We start from the raw sequence: 18,047 nt of genomic DNA on the forward strand, positions 1-18,047 counted from the left end.
CCAGAACACAGATTTTGTACCTGGAAATGGGGTATTTCCATTATAAAAAATGGCATAGGCTTAAGGATAATGAAAAGTGGAAGCTTGAAAATCCTTGAGGAGACTTAGTAAAAACTCAAAGGGCTTCAAGCAGAGTGTTAATGAAAATTTAAAGGGCCTCATAGGCCAGTGAGGAAAACGTCACAGAAAGACAGGAGAAAGGAGACCACTGTTTATAAGGCACGCGGGTAGCAAAACTGTCACCTCAGGAATGTGGATAATGAAGAGTGTCCCAAAGAACTCAGTGGCTGGGCTGCAGAGCTTCCTTCCCGCACTGCTGACAGTGCATCTGGCCTCACCCAAAACCTCTAGAAAAATCCAAGACGAAGAAGGAAATGAACTAGTGAGTAAACTATTCAGCTTTCAAGGAGAATTTAGAGGAACTGTAAAGGAGACATTTGGGGTTCAAAAATAAAACTATTTCTTATCTCCAATCTCTCCCAGTGAAAGATTCTCCATGTAAGAAAGGGCCTCAGGGCAAGAATGAAATCCAGGGTGGGACTGTAAGACCCTTTATGAAGACAGCAGCAATGGAGGGAAAACTGCTAGTCTGCCAGGGCCACCCCGAGCTGGATTCCATCTTAAAAGACTTGTTGGTGCGGCTGGATGGCTCAGTGGTTAGAGTGCAGTGCTCATAACAACACCAAGGTCGCCGGTTCGATTCCCACGTGGGCCAGTGAGCTGCGCCCTCCACAACAGGATTGAAGACAATGACTTGACTTGCAGCTGATGGGTCCTGGAAAAGCACACTGCTCCCCAGTAAAAAATAATTAAAAAAGAAGAAAACAAAACGCCTTATAAATGCTCCTTGTATTAGAAGAATCCCCTTAATCCAAGGTAGTGTCTCCTGACCTTCACGGGCCAAGCAGGAAGGCAAAGTTGTTATAAACCCACAAGAGACAAACCAGGGCCCTGTGACAGGAAGTGAAGGAAAAGGGCAGAAACTAAGGTCTGGACCTAACATGCAACCTGGTCTCAAAGAGAGCTGGTTGCTGTTATTGTGTTTGATCCTGTCCACTCAGTGGCCATTTCAGGACTGGAGGTGCTTCAGTGCTAGGAACTGAAGTCACCTTCACCTCCGAGTCTGTTGGGTTCCATTTTGCCAGCGTCCTCTCACTACCTTTTGGAACAACGTGGGCAGATCTGAACGGGCATGAGAGGACAGCCAGAGGAAGGAGGGTGGAGAGGGCCACGTGAGCCCACCGTGGGTGACAGCACTGGAGGTGGAGCCTGCGGTGGAAGCCATTAGTCCCTGCAGAATCCCGCCGTCCCGCTGCCTGCGACAAGCCTGCTTCCCCAGGAGGGCCACGTGGTGAGCCACTGGCCGGCTGCTGTGAGCACAGGCTGAGCCCTGAATGCCCAGGGGGCTTGGGGCTGGCCAAGCCACTCGGGAATGCTGACCACCATGGCCTGTGTATGTGAGCTAAGGAGGGAATGTTCTCTGACACCTGGACAGCCGGTCATTTGCGCAGCTGAGGCGCAGGGCACTGAACAAGCAATGCTTCTGACTATCAGAGTCCACATTTCAGGACCAGGCGTCTCAGGGGAGCCCAGCCGGCACACAGAGCACCAGTGCAGACACGCGCACAGCTTGAGTCCACAGGCACCGCAGAGGTGAGAAACGGGAACAGAGGCAGGGCACAGGGGAACGCTTAGCCAAGATGCTAAATGGCCCAGGGAGCGAATGGGGGAAAGGCACACGGAGATGAGGGAAGAAGCAGCACAGAAGGAAGAAAACAGTGGTGGTTTATAATGGAGAAATGATGGAAATAGGAAACCTTTTATTTTCCAAAACCATAGTCCTTCCCGTGTGTTATAGTACGGGAATTATTTGTTTGCATCTCGGATCCTGCATTAAATTCAAGACAGGAAACTCACTCTTGCTCTCGCTCTCTCACTCCCCCACCCCAGGTGAAAAGCCTGACTCTTGCCCCAAGTCTCCATCACCGTCCTGCTGACTTGGCCTCCAGGTGTCTTTGCAGCCCCTCCTTCCGTCTCATCTGCGGCACCCTTTGCCTAAATCATTGGCAACAACTTTTTTCCTCTTTTGCTGCCAGTGTGATCATAGCCAAAACAAAAACTAAATTCTACCACGTCCTCTACTGAAGTTCTATGGTGGCTTCCAGGCACCTATAAGGCACAGTGGTGAGAAGGCCAGAGAGACCATCTGGGGAGGTAAAGTGAACAGCCAGCTCGGAAGCCAGCCCCTCCTGCCGGGATCCCAGACGTCACATGTCACAGAGGGACAGGAGAGGGTGATGGGCAGGGTGTGACGTAGCACTGATCAGGGTGAATACATGTCCACTTGACTAAAATAGGAAATCTGCCTTTCAGGAACCGGTGGTTGGGTGAATACGTAGCTTTGCTTCCGTAAAAGAGAAAAGCCAAACAATGTACAGAGAAGAAAGAAGTGAACCAAATGCTGTGATTAGGAGGCACAGTGTAACCATCAACAGTCATGCATTTAACATCTGGAAATTCAAGTACGTTGCAGGGCGGCCAAAGGGGAAAGGGAATGTGTTTACATGATGGGAAATCCCGCCCTCCACGCCCTGTAATCTTATGTATGAAAGTAAGCACGAGGGGGGGACATTAGTCCACTGATCCCCCACCAATCTCGGGTCCCTGGAGCCTGTCACAGTGCAAGCACTTGCCACTGATGTGTGTACACGCAGTCGCTTACACGCCTTCCTGACAGAGTCCGATCCCTGCACATGCTAATATTTGTGCACATGTGCAGGTTGGTACACAGAAAACCATGTGTACTGTTCTTTAAAAACAATTTAAGAACTTGTCAAGGGATTTAATGCTTCAGAGTTGTAACCAACACTTTTTAAAATCATAAAACCTCATGAAAAATATTTCTAAGAACGAACTGCCTCTTTTTATGCATTGTTTTCTGTTCACTGACTTTGGAATCTCACTCCTGCATAAGCTCTGTCTCTACAGTAACACTTCACCAGCAGACAGGAACTAGTGCAGGTGCCTAGGAGCGCCCACTGTGGAAACGGGTACAGAGGGAAAGGAGATTTCTTAGCAGAATAATGAGTTAAAGTCCTCAGAAAAATCTGGTAACTTACTAGCTTTTCTTTCTTTATATAAAAAAAATTTTAATGCTTAATAGTTCCCTTAGAAAGTCATAAATCAGTAGCACTTACAAGGAAGTAAAAATCTATGTAATTATTTGCCATGCACTCATAAGGACCAAGGATAGGACTTTACTATTGGATGGGTTTGAGACCATCTAGAACATTCTTGGGGTTTGCTGCTGAACTGGTCTCAAAGTCAGCGTAATTAGATTGTGCTACAGTAACAATATGGGCTTATTTCTTTTTTTCTCCAGCTTTACTGAGGTATAATTGACAAAAATTGTGTGTGTATATATCTATATACATATCTATATATATATGTATATATGTGGATTTATAGATATGTATATATCTATATGTACACACACACACAGAGACATACATACATACACACACACTAAATGCATTAACTTGTCCCCCACCCCCACCTCACGTTACTTTTCTTATGAGAACACTTAAGATCTACTCTCTCAGAAAATGTCAAGCACAGTCATGCATTGCTTAACGATGGGGATACATTTTGAGACATGTGCTGTCAGACAATTTCATTGTTGTGCGAACCTCCCCGAGACCCTCACACACCGGGATGGTCCAGCCTCCCACACACCTGGGTGGGGGGTAGAGCCTGCTGGTCCTGGGCTACAAGCCTGCACAGCACGTACAAATCCACACGAGGTCAAACCAAACACAAGAGAAAATGATGTGAGCAAGAGACAGGGCACACACGAGGGGACGCGGCTGCGGCCGGCGAAACGGCTCCCTGCCTGACAGCGAACTGTGTAGGTGTGAGGGAAAGAGGCCACTCTGAAGCCATGATAAAAGGTACAGTAACTATGTAAATCAATAACATAGTTGTCTATTACCATTGCCAAGCATTACATCCTGTACACAATCGCATGTGTGTACTTCTAGACGACTGGCAGCGCAGTAGGTGTGTTTAACTCATTGAGAACCATGATGGCGGAGTAAACACTGTGCCTGCTTCCTTCCATAAACACATTAAAATTACAACTAAATTATAGAACAATCAACCTGGAGACCCATCCGACATCTGGCTGAACAGAAGTTTTATAACGAAGGATATGAAGAAGCCACGACGGACGCCGAGTCTGGTAGGAGGGGCGGACGCGGAACGGGCCCACACCTGGTGTGGCAGCTGAAAACCAGGAGGAATATCCTGGCGCGGAGGTTCCCGCCACAGGAGTGAGGGGCCCCAGACCAGGCTCCCAGCCCAGAGTACTGGTGCCGAGAAGAGGAGCCCCCACAACGTCTGCCTGTGAAAAACAGAGGGGATTCCGACCACCTGGGCAGGATGAAAGGCTGCAGGAAACCCAGACGACCTCTTACACGGCCGGCGCACAGACGCTCTTGCAGGCACTCACCTTGGGCTCCAGCGAAGGGATGGGACTCGGGGCCTCTGAGACACACGGGGGGCAGGCTGAGGTGTGTGACCTCAGGGGCAGACTGGAGGACAGTCAGCACGTTCTCTGTGAGAGGTCCTTCCCCTGTGCTGCTGACGAGCAGCCGCCATCTTATGTGTGTTCAGCCCGCCCCCTACGCTTACGGCCAAATCTGAATCCGATTGGTCAGGGGAGCTCTGCAGCTCCGCCCTGCTGACTCACTGGGACCACGGCCCTCCCAACACCAGAATCACTTCCTCCTCAAGCAGCCAGTCTGACCTTTGCCCTCTTTCTTGGAAAACCATCGGAGTCAGCTGGGCCCCAGGTGGGCAATGACTGGCCTTGGTGTGGCCTGAGACTTTTGCTGAATAGCTCCAGGCTCAGCACTGGCACCAAACCAGTGTCTGCATTAACCTGATGACCACAACTCTTCTCATTCCAGTGACTCCCTGAGTCCCTGCCTTACCCAACTCACATTGCACAACCTTAAGGGAGCCAGCAGGTGGCAGCAGGCTTTGAAGTGTGGCTTCTCCCACGTGCCTCCAGGTTTAGCGCAGTTAGTGACCAACGGCATCTAGCTTTGTAGCTCCTACCAGGTAGTCCCCAGCCAGTCACAAGCAGTGGTGACCTGGGCCTGCACTGGAGCCCCTCCCAAGAGGCCCCAGAACCAACATATGTGGAGGTCAAAATAGGGTGGCTGAGTAGATAAGAAAAAAGACCCTTACATATGCTGCCTATAAGAGACTCACTTCAGATTGAAAGGCACACACAGACTGACAGTAAAGGGATGGAAAAGATATTTCAGGGGAAAAAAAAAAACCCTGGGGTAGCAATACTTGTACCAGACAAAACGGACTTTAAAACAAAGGCTATCACAAGAGACAAAGTAGGACGCAGTAATCCCACTTCTGGGTAATTACCTGAAGAAAGCCCAAAACACTACTTTGGGGGACGTGTGCCTCCATGTGTTCACTGAAGCCTTGTTTACAATGGCCAAGACATGGAGGCAGCCTGGGTGTCTGTTGCTAGAAGAAGGATAAAGAGGAGGTGGTGCTACATACAACGGCATCTTGCTCAGTCAGGGAAGGGAATGGGTCCTCGCCACCTGCAGTGGCCTGGATGGGCCTGGAGGGTGTTGTGCTGAGTGGAGTGTGTCAAACAGAGAAAGGCAAATACCATATGATCTCACTTATATGTGGAATCTAAAGAACAAAATTCACAAACAAAACAGAAACAAACTCATAGGTACAGAGAACATTTTGATGGTTGCCAGATGGGAGGGGGGTTCAGGGAGTGGGCGAAAAGGGGAAGGGATTAAGAAGTACAAATGGGTTGTTACACAGCAGTCATGGGGATGTAAAGTACAGCATAAGGCCTATAGTCAATAATATTGTAATAACTATGTGTGGTGTCAGACGTGTACTAGATTTATTGGGGTGATAGATGGGAGGGGGAGGGGTTGAAAAGGTGAAGGAATAAAGTACAAACTGATAGTTACAAAATAGTCATGGGGATTGTCATGCGGAAGACCCTGCTCGCTGCGCCATTTGTGCAGGGAGGCCTGCGGGGTCTCTGCTCCCGCTCCCCATACAAGAACACAGGACATGGTGAGGCCAAAAAGGAACACCCACGGAGCCATAGGCAGGGGAGTCATACCACTGTATTCTCTCTGGCGGCACTATACTCTCACTGGAGGCTGGATCCACACTGTCCGCAAACCGCCATCCACGCTTGCCAGCCCAGCCGCCATCTCCTTGCTAGCCCCCATTCTTCCTCCTCTCTTCCTCTACTCTGCTAGCGTAGCCACAGCAGTTATATTAGTGGCCAATGGCTCACTGGTTACAGCTGACGGCCAACTAGCCACAGCTGATGGCCATCCCATCACAGTTGATGGCCATTTACTACCTGAGCCAGCACCTGTCTATGTGAGGCCGAGAGCCTGGAAACTACTTTCTGGGGCTCTGCCCCCACAGGGATGTAAAGCACAGGGAATATAGTCAATAATATGGTAATAACTATGTATAGTGCCAGGTGGGTACTAGACTTAACAGGGGGATCACTTCTTAAATTACACAAATGTCTAACCACTATGCTGTGTACCTGAAATTAATATAAAATACTATTGAATGTCAACGATAGTTTTGTTTTTAAATTAAAAATTAAAATTAAAAAAAATAAATTATAATGGACAAACTGCTTTATAACCTCCTTTTCCCATAGCACACATTGTGAAAATATACTGCATATTATTCTAACTCATTTTTGTAACTTTTATCATTTTCCTTATTTCAGCAGTAACATATGTTCATTGTGAAATCTTATTAAATGTGTATAAGCAAAGAGAAAAAATAAAAATTACTCATTTTCCACTACCCAGACATAACCACTTTTAATACTTGGCTGTTCATGTTTTTTGCCCAGTTTCTTATCAGTGCATTCGTAGTCTTCCATTAATGGGATTGTGTTCTACACACTCTTCTGTCACCCGGTTCATCGTTTTATATGTATTGTGTACACCTTTCCATGTAATGAAATACTCTCTACAATACCCCTTAAATGACTCTACACGGCAATGTTTCCAAATTTGATGTTCTGAGCATTATTCTAAAAGACTAACAGGTACACTGAGGAAAAATAAGTTCCATGGTAAAACCAGTTGGGAGAATACAGCCTATTTGAACCGTTGTAACGCACATTGGCTATAAAGTCTCTGAAAATCCTACAACTAAAGAAAATCATTTGACTGTCTGACATGGCGTTTGTCAGAGGTCCTGGGCACGGCTCCCCTTCTGCGGCCCTTCGGACACTTTCCTTCCGAGCAGGACTGATGACCAGACACGCTGGTACTGTCGCCTTCAACATCCAAGCTGTCATGGTTTTTAACTAACATATCTGCACTGTAATGAATATTCTTGTTCCTACAGCCTATGTCCTTCATGTACTTTCAGGTCAGTTGAATAAAGCAGAATTGTCAGCCTGAAGAGTATGCAGACTTTGATGGTTTCTCTCCTGACAAGTCACTTGTCAGAAATGTTGAACTCATTACACTCGCACTGTGAGAACAGGAGAACACCCATTCCCCCTGAGCCACGTCAGCACGGGGAGCTCCGCTCAAAAGGGAGTCAATACACAAAAAACGGGCGGGTCCTCTTGTTTCTAAAGCAATTAATGTTTCCTGCAGAAAATGTAAAAGTTAGTATAAGAAAAAGAGAGAAATCACCCATAATCCCCCAACCTAGAGGTAACTACTATCAACATGGGGGGGGGCAAAGTACATTTGTCCCCCCTCCTCCCATCCGTGGACTCATATACCCGCAGCCAACCACAGTCCTAAAATATTAAATGGAAAATTCCAGGAATAAACAATTCCTAAGTTTTAAATTGTGCGCCATCCTGAGTGGCATGAAACCTTGTGCCGTCCCCCGCTTCCCACCTGGGACGTGAATCGTCCCTTTGTGCCTTGTATCCAGGCTACGCACACTCCCCACCTGTCAGCCACTTAGCAGCCGACTCGGGTGTCAGATCCACGGTCACGCTATCACCGTGCCTGTGTTCACGTCACCCTGATTCTACCTACTAATGGCCCCAAAGCCATTCACACAACTTTTATTACAGTCTGTGATGGTAACTGTTCAATTTCATCATTAAGTTATTATTGTTAGTCCCTTCTTGTGCCTAATTTATCAAGTAAACTTTATCACAGGTATGTATGTAGAGGAAAAACTGTAGTATATATAGGGTTCGGTACTGTCTGTGGTTCAGGCATCCGCTTGTAAAAAAAAAATACAATTAAAATAAATATTTAACATCACTAATAAGCAGAGAATTTTGCACTAAAATAATAATGAGAAATATTTTCCACCTGTAAAATTGGTAAAGATTAAAGAATGCTAACATCCAGCATTTGCAAGGATGTGATCAAATGCGTGTCGCCACATTCCTGGAGCCCGTTACTCATTAAGAACTTTAAAGATCACTGCACTCAGTACTTCTACTTCTAGGAAACTAACCTGAAGAAATAATCAGAAGTATGCAGGGAGATTTTTACACAAGAACGTTCTTTGATAAATCATTTCTATCAAGGGGTAAAAATAGGCACAACTTGAATGTACAATTTGGAATTGGTTAAATACATTTGATGCACCCGTACTCTGGAATACGATGTAGCTATTAAAAATCATGTTGCAAAAGAAAAATTAATGACATGGAAAAACGCTTGCAATATAGTGCTGGTGTGACAGCAGTGAGCGTGAGGAATTGATCCCAGGAAACACGCAAAGTGGTAGACGCCTTAAATGAGCTCACCGGAGCCACTTCAGCGGTCAGGCGGGTGGGCACAGTGTGACAGAAGGACCTGGCTGGGATTCTGGAGTCTTCAGAGGGAGCCGGCGGGGGCCCATGTGCACACGGAGGGCGGGACAAGGGCAGCACGGGAAACTGCCGGCTCATCCTTGAGCTCTCCATCGCCTTCGGAAATCCTTCCCACGCTCAGGGAATTTTCCGTATTGTAAGTGTCTCCTCCCCACGCTAAACGCCTGGAGAACGACTTTCCCAGTGACCCTCGCAACTGTGGCACCGTCATGTGACCTGGGCTCTGCCAGTCACAGCAGTGCTCGTGGGACTCAGCGTGGACGAGAGAACCCGAGGCGCGGGCGCTGCTCACGCCCTCCGCTACTTCCAGGCGCGCCCTTTTCTGACGCGGGTGCCGGCTGCACCCAAAGGCCGGAGGCGGTCGCGCACTCCACGTGCCGAGCTCTGCTCCGGGCTGTGCGGTCCCGGGTGCGACCGAGCCCCTGTGCACGACACGCAGGAGCCTCTCCTCACCAGCTGGAGCCTCTCGGCGCAGCCGCCCGCCGCCCGTCCTCCGTGCCCGCCGGGCTCGGCCTCTGAGCACAGCTCCCTCCCAGGGAGGCCAGAGCCCAGACGGACCCCAGAGCTGCGAGAGCCCCCGAGCCGTGCCTGCTCCTCTGGCCCCTCTATTCCCTGTCTGTGCCGCGGGCACCTCAGGCTAGCAAGGGCTCCAGTGCCATTTCAGCCAGGAGGGGGTCCCGTGTCCCGGAGGATTTTGCCCCGGGGCTTCTGGGTTCAGCCAATCCCGGACCTGCCGGCCATCTCTCCACCATCCTAGGAAGCGGGTGGGACGAGGTGGGGCTCAGGGTGACCCGGGGCTTTGACCACAAGGACCATACAGCCTCTGGACTCACTCTGGACAGCCCTAGACACACATTCCCAGGCGAGGTCATTTCACACCCCGGCCACCCTCAGGCCACCAGCAGCGATGACGTCACAAGCTTTTTGGCACGTGGGCTTCCAAGGGCTGTAGAGAGACACTGAGGCACTGGGTTCCAGCCAGCGGCCAGAGCAGGGCGGCCCCGGGACACTGGCTGCTCTCCCAGCCCTGCTACTGACTGGATGGCCCTGGGCAAGCCCAGGACTGGTCCGACCCTCCGGCCCCGCCCCTGGAAAACCAGGAGTGTGCCGCTAATGCCATGGAAATGCCTGGAAAACATGAGGGGCTGTTGTTAATTCAGAGAGGAATCGAAGGATCTAAAACTGTCCTCATTTGAACAGTGCTTCTTATTCTGTAACATGTTTTTCTCGTTTTGTCTTCACACCACGGTGTGCGAAAGTAGGGCAGTTATTATTATCTGTGTTTTACAGATGAGGAAACAGAAGGAAAAGGGGCGCTGCCAGCCCTGGATCCATACTTATTTCCAACCCCAGATTCATCGTGTGTATTTGTGGGCAATTTGCCCCTTGCGTCTGTTCAGGTGACAAGCACTAAGCCGTACAGCACACCTGCCTATAGCACACCTGTCAGTCATGCATTGTCTGCAGCTTCGGAGCCAACGGGAGGTTGTTTGGTCTGTGACACTCGTTTTGAACTACCAAATGGGCTTTCTAGGAGAAAATATAAAGTTCCAGGGCTTCTCCACGGCAACAGAGGGCAGGTTAAAAACCAGAATTAGACAAGTACTAAATGCTGGAAGTGATCCCGTTCTTAGAGCGTGAGCGTGCACACCTCCCCGCCATCTTCCTGCTGCCACCCCTGAATTTCCAAGTCTGTACCAATGGTGTCAGAAAATCCCTGTCCCAGTAGGAAGCTTGGGTGGAGGATGCAGTTAATTTTATCAATTATGACGAGTAAATGGCTGGTACTTTGGCTTCTCAGAGCCGTTCTGCACCCACTGGAGTTTCAGAAGAAGCCTGTATGGCACGTTGGTACCAAAGACCAAGCAGCCGAGAAGCTTCCATCACTGGAACTGTGAGCAAAGCCAGTGGTCCCGTCCCGGGGCCGTGAGCTGACGGCCGTGAGCAGAAGGCCCTGAGGCCTGCCCGCTGGCTGGTTTCCTCACAAAGCGCGTGTGCCAGTTCCAAGCCAAGGCCTGAGGGGGCACCGAGCAGTCCCCCTCCTTCACCCCGTGACCCACCACCAGACGGGCTTGCCCTGGGACGTGGCTGGGCCGGAGGAAGGAGGACACGTGGGGAGGCCTGAGCCAGCCTGCGTCCCAGAGCTCAGAGCCTGAGTGTAGGCTGACATGGCCACAGCCGCGGAAGTCAACGCTGCGTGTCCCCAGCTCCCGCATCATGGGACAGTTCTTTGTGCCCAATATCGCTGCAAATACTCGGCTGACCCAGTTGCCTTATATAATTTGTGCAGTGATTTCCCCCCATAAGTCTAGTCCCCCGCCTGGCACCGTACATGGTTCTTACAACATTACTGACTATTCCCTGTGCTGTACTTTACTCCCCATGACTATTTTGTAACTACCAATGTGTCCTCCTTAATCCCTTCCCCTTTTCTCACCTATCTCCCAACCCCCTTCCTATCTGGCAACCATCAGTTCTCTGTATCTGTGAGTCTGTTTCTGTTTTGTTTGTTCATTTATTTTGTTCTTTAGATTCCACATATAAGTGAAATTATGTGGTATCTTTCTCTGTCTCACTCGGCAAAGTACCCTCTAGGTCCATCCATGTTGTCGTAAATGGCAAGATTTCTTTTTTTTTTTTCATGGCTGAGTAATATTCTAGTGTATGTGTGTAAATCGACCACAATGTCTTTATCTAGTTGTCTATTATTGGGCACTTAGGTTGCCTTCACTAAGCAGTGACTATAAATTATGGAGCCCATTTGGATGAAAAAAAGGATCCGTGATTCTTTGTAGGTGGCAGATAAGAACTCTCTACAAACATGAAGCAAGAAATGTTCCTCTTCTCTGTCTTTCTTACAGCAGCTTAACTATACCTCCAAGTGTCTAAGTGCGACAGTGACGCCAGGACCGCGACCACTCCCTCCCCTGTACACCAGCTCCTCCAAACTCCTGAGCAGGTGCATCGCCAGACAAATGGGGGAAGGGCCAGGAGGCCCCCGTTCCCGCCCTCACTCCTTCAGCAGCCTGGCCCCCACCCTCAGTGGCCTCTGTGCGCAAGCTCAGACATCACAGTGTGAAATGGACGCTGTGACCTTTGACTGACCGACGTCACCCAGGACTGGGCTGGCTTAGGCCCCATGCAAAGCCCTTCGATGAGTCTGAGTGTGACAGTAAGAGGACTTGGATGACCACACAGTTCAGAGTTTGCACTGAGTCTGTGACGTCGGGAACACAGACAGCGGTTTCTCCACTCACTCAAGGCTCCTTCCCTACCTCTCAGGAAAGTGTCGCATGTGCTGTGCTTGCTTAGGGTTTGCACGTTTCCTGCTGAGCGTATTACTAAAGAACCCACAGAGCTTCCCACTGCCAAGGGTTCTTCAATACACTAGACCAGATGGATTTAATTGATATTTTTAGAGCATTTATCCAAAGCAGCAGAATATACATTCTTTTCAAGAGCACAGAGAACACTTTCCAAGATAGACTACATGTTAGGGCACAAACAAGTCTCAATAAATTTAAGAAGACTGAAATCATATCAAGCACCTTCTCTGACCACAATAGTTTGAAACTAGAAATCAGTAACAAAAACCCCCAAAAAAACTGAAAAACACACAAGCACACGGAGCCTAAATAACAAGCTACTAAACAATGAGTGGGTTAGTGAGGAGGCCAAGAAATAAATCAAAAGATGCCTTGAGGCAAATGACAATGAAAACGTAATGATCCCAAATCTACGAGACACAGTGAAAGCAGTCCTCTGAGGGAAATTCATAGCAGTGCAGGCCTACCTCAAGAAACAGAAAGAAATCTCAAATAAACAATCTAACTTTACACCTAACGAAACTAGAAAAAGAACAGCAAACAAAGCCCAGAGTAAGTAGAAAAAAAGGAAATAATAAAGATCAGAGTGGAAATAAACAAAATAGAGTCTAAAAAAATTCAAAATATTAAAGAAACAAAGAGCTGGTTTTTTGAAAAGATGAACAAAATTGATAAACCTTTAACTAGACTCATCAAGAAAAAAGAAAAAAAGAGAGGACCTGAATAAATAAAATCAGAAATGAAAGAAAAGTGACATCTGACACCACAGAAATACAAAGAATTATGAGAAAATATTACAAACAATTATATGCCAACAAATTAGACAATCTGGAAGAAATGGAAAAATTCCTAGAAGTATACAATCTTCCAAGGCTGAATCAAGAAGAAACAGAAAATCTGAACAGATCAATTACTACCAATGAAATTGAATCAGTAATCAACAAGCTCCCAACAAACAAAAGTCCTGGACCAGATGGCTTCACAGGTGAATTTTACCAAACATTCAAAAAAGAATTAACACTATTCGCCTCAAAGTATTCCAAAAACATCCAGGAGGAGGAAGTCTCCCCAGCTCATTTTACAAGGCCACCGTTACCCTGATCCCAAAATCAGACAAAGACATTACCAAAAAAAGACAACTATTGGCTGAAATCCCTAATGAACACAAATGCAAAAGTCCTCAACAAAATCTTAGCAACCGAATTCAACAATACATTAAAAAGATCATACACCATGATCAAGTGGAGTTCATTCTTAATATGCAAGGCTGGTACAATATCTGCAAACCAATTAAAATGATACACCACATTAACAAAATGAAGATAAAAATCACGATTGTATCAATAGATGCAGAAAAAGCATTTGACAAAATCAACATCCATTAATGATAAAAACTCTCAGCAAATTGGGAAGAGAGGGAACATATCTCAACATAATAAAGGCCATACATGACAAACCCACAGCTATTAATAACATCATACTCAATGGGGAAAAGCTAACAGCATTCCCCTTAAGATCAGCAACAAGACAAGGTTGCCCACTTTCCCCATTTTTATTTCAGTACCAACACAGCACTGTAAGTCCTAGCCAGAGCAATCAGACAAGAAAAAGAAATACAAGCATCCAAATTGGAGAGGAGGAAGTAACACTGTCATTATTTGCAGACGACAGGATACTATATTGAGAGACCCCTAAAGATTCCACCAAAAAGCTATCAGAACTGATAAATGAATTCAGTCAAGTAGAAGGAAACAAAATTGATATTCAGAAGTTGGTTACATTTTTATCCACCAACAATAAACTGTCAGAAAGAGAAAGTAAGAAAACAATCCCATTTACAATTGCATCAAAAAAATACCCAGACTTGAACCAAGGAAGTAAAAGACCTGTACTTGGAAAACTGTAAGACATTGAAGAAGATACAAATAAATGAAAGGCTATACTGTGTTCATGGGTAGGAAGAATTCGCATAATTACAATGTCCGTACTACCCAAAGCAATCTACAGATTCAATGCAATCCCTATAAAAATACTAATGGCATTTTTCACAGAACTAGAGCAAGTAATCCTGAAATTTATATGGAACCACAAAAGGCCCCAAATAGCCACAGCAATCTTGAGAAAGAAGAACAAAGCTGGAGATATCACACTCCCTGATATCAAACTATACTACAAGGCTATAGTAATCAAAACAGCATGGTACTGGCATAAAAACAGACACATAGCTCAATGGAACACAATAGAGAGTCCAGAAATTAACACACACCTATATGGTCATTTAGTCTATGACCAAGGAGGCAAGGATATTCACTGGGGTAAAGACAGTCTATCCAATAAATGGTGCTGGGAAAACTGGGCAGATATGTGCAAAAAAATGAAACTAGACCACCTTCTTACACCATATACAAGAATGAACTCAAAGTGAATTAAAGACTTAAACGTAAGACCCAAAACCATAAAGCTCCTAGAAGAAAACTAGGCAGTAAGCTCTCTGCCATTGCTCTTAGTGATGTTTTTTCTGATCTATCTCCAAGACAAGGGAAAGAAAAGAAAAAAAAAGACAAGAAAAAAAAAAGGGACTACATCAAACTAAAAAGGGTTTGCACTGCAAAAGAAACCATCAACAAAATTAAAAGACAGCCTACTATATGGGAGAAGATATTCGCCAATGATACATCAAATAAGGGGTTAATATCCAAAACATATAAAGAACTCTTACAACTCAACACCAAAAAAACCTAACAATCCAATTACAAATGGGCAGAGGACCTGATCAGACATTTCTTACAAGATGACATACAAATGGCTAACAGACATATGAAAAGATGCTCAATGTCACTAATCATCAGAGAAATGCAAATAAAACCACAATGAGATACCACCTCACACCTGTCAGAATGGCTATCATCAATAAATCAACAAATGACAAGTGTTGGCAAGGATGTGGAGAAAAGGGAACCCTCGTGCACTGTTGGTGGTATTGCAGATTGGTGCAGCCACTGTGGAAAACAGTATGGAGGTTCCTCAAAAAATTAAAAACAGAACTGTCTTATGACCCAGCAACATCACTTCTGGGTATTTATCTGAAAAACTCCAAAACACTAATTTGATAAGTGTTCACTACAGAACTATTTACAATAGCCAAGATATGGAAGCAACCTAAGTGCCCAATAATAGACAACTAGATAAAGACATTGTGGTCGATTTACACACATACACTAGAATATTACTCAGCCATAAAAAAAAATGAAATCTTGCCATTTACGACAACATGGATGGACCTAGAGGGTACTTTGCCGAGTGAGACAGAGAAAGACACCACATAATTTCACTTATATGTGGAATCTAAAGAACAAAATAAATGAACAAACAAAACAGAAACAGACTCACAGATACAGAGAACTGATGGTTGCCAGATAGGAAGGGGGTTGGGAGATAGGTGAGAAAAGGGGAAGGGATTAAGAAGGACACATTGGTAGTTACAAAATAGTCATGGGGAGTAAAGTACAGCACAGGGAATAGTCAGTAATGTTGTAAGAACCATGTACGGTGCCAGGCGGGGGACTAGACTTATGGGGGGGAAATCACTGCATAAATTATATAAATGTCTGACCACTATGCTGCACACCTGAGACTAATACAAAATAATATGGACTGTCAACTGTAAGTGAAAAAAATAAGTAAATAACCTTAAAAACTAAAATACCCACATGCAGCAGCAACCCCTACTCACTCCCAGCTGGCGGCTGCAGGCAGGAATGGGCCCAACACTGCAGACTTTCTGAATATTCAAGAGAAGCCAGAAGCCTGGATTTTATTCATCCCTGAAAGTCTTAATGTTGATAAGTAATTCAAACTTAAAATGCTGTGCGTTTCACACGTGCACCCAAGCATCAGAAAACAGAGAAAACAAAACCAGAGAAAATGGAATAGCCAGACACAGTAGCTGCAGAATGTAACGTACGGTCTTTCATCCTTATCCTCCGGAATTGTCCAGACTAGAGTAAACACAGTTTTAGATGTGACCAGTAATCTCTGTGATCGTTACAAAAGGAAACATTTTTCAAACAGGTTTTCAAGTCTAACCTGACTCCCAGTAAGAAACACATTTTACATCACAACATCCACGCATTCACATCTACCTACCTGAGATACCAATGTTACCCTGACTACATGGAATTCACACTCATTTTCTACTCTCATTTTGTTACGATGCTGGTCGGTACACACTATATCGATTGTACAATGTGTTAGCAGATCTCAAACCACAGCTTGAAAATAAACCCACTAATTTAGAGAGACTGGTGGTACCAATTCATCATAATACAGACGAGGAAACTGGGATTCACAGAGTAATGAGGTTTATCCAGTATTACACGGGGGATGGCAGAGCCCGGCCTGGAATTAATGATCAAGTCAAGACCATTTCCCCAACGTATTTATATCCTTGAATGATGTAGTGTGTACATGTACTCGTGTTATCAGTCCGGGTTCCAAGAAGCAGACCCACTCACACACACATTCGTACACCACAGAGCAGTCCCCAGAAGTATTCCCGCCACGTCGGATGCTGGAGCATGAAGCCCACACAGAACGCTGCGCTGCTCCCCTGGGGACGACGGCGGCCACGGTCTGGCCTGTGCTGACCTCAGCGGTGTGAACAGAGGAAGCCCGCGGCGCTGGCGCTCGGGCGGTTACTACCACGTGTCGCCCAGCAGCGCGATGCTGAAGGCAGAGCAGGAGGCCCTGCTGCTTTGAGCGGAAGGTGTGTGTCCACCCATGGATGCCCTGGGAGCTGCACAACAGCCTTGCTTCACCTGCGCACCCCAAATCTCCCCCAAGCATCTCCCATAGCACCTCCCCTTCCTTTAGTCACTTAGAAGGCACGCTTATGGTTCCGTTTGGAAAATTGAGTACCTATTTCTTCAGTTATTAAAATCGAGAATACGCAGCATTCAGAGATGAGAGAGACGGCATACTTTGTTTTTATTACTCTCCCTTCTTTCTCCCACGTAGTTATTATCTGAAATTTTAAACTCAAGTTCTCATTTTCAAAATATTACTGTTTTATCATGGGATCCTTTCAAGGTTTATTCACACTTGCACACTGTCAGTTGATAACAATTATGTCTCAGCTCTGTGTTCAATTGATCTCGTCACTTTCTGCCAGGGCTTCAGGCCGCAAATCCCTTTCCTAAGATTTACCTATTTTAATTCATCCAGACATTAGATGGATGAATTCTCTGTGGGGTTTGCTTACGGGTTGCTTTCAGTAAAATCCTTCCATGGCCTTGCATAGCTGGAAATTGTCTTTCTATTGTTTTCAAATTGGAACAAGAATTATACTTTTCAGTTTAAATATTTTCTCCTCAAAATTCTGTATGTGGAGTGATCTCCAGGACATATTGTTAAGTGAAAAAGCAAGTTGGAGAAATGTGTGTCCCATACTACTATTTAGCCAAGAAAAAAGGGAGATACAAAAACACACACATTCTGTTTAATTAATATATAGCCCATCCAACTAATACACATGTTGGATACATGTATGTCATAATATGTCAAATTGTGCTCATCGACATGTGGTAATATATATATTATTATATGTTGTGTGTTGTGTTCAAATGCATAATATAGTAATGCTATCATTAATAATGTTATATAACATTTTTGCTATTACATATTATTATAACGTATGCCATTACACGATAAAAATATTAAATTAACATTTTTACATAAAAAATAGAATAAACCTTAACACTTAAAATGGTTAAATTAGGAAATGGAGGAAATATGGTGGCGGAATCAGCAAGTGAAGACAGGCT

This window comes from Rhinolophus sinicus, linkage group LG18 (genome assembly GCF_036562045.2).
Source record: "Rhinolophus sinicus isolate RSC01 linkage group LG18, ASM3656204v1, whole genome shotgun sequence".
In the NCBI taxonomy this organism is placed as follows: Eukaryota; Metazoa; Chordata; class Mammalia; order Chiroptera; family Rhinolophidae; genus Rhinolophus; species Rhinolophus sinicus.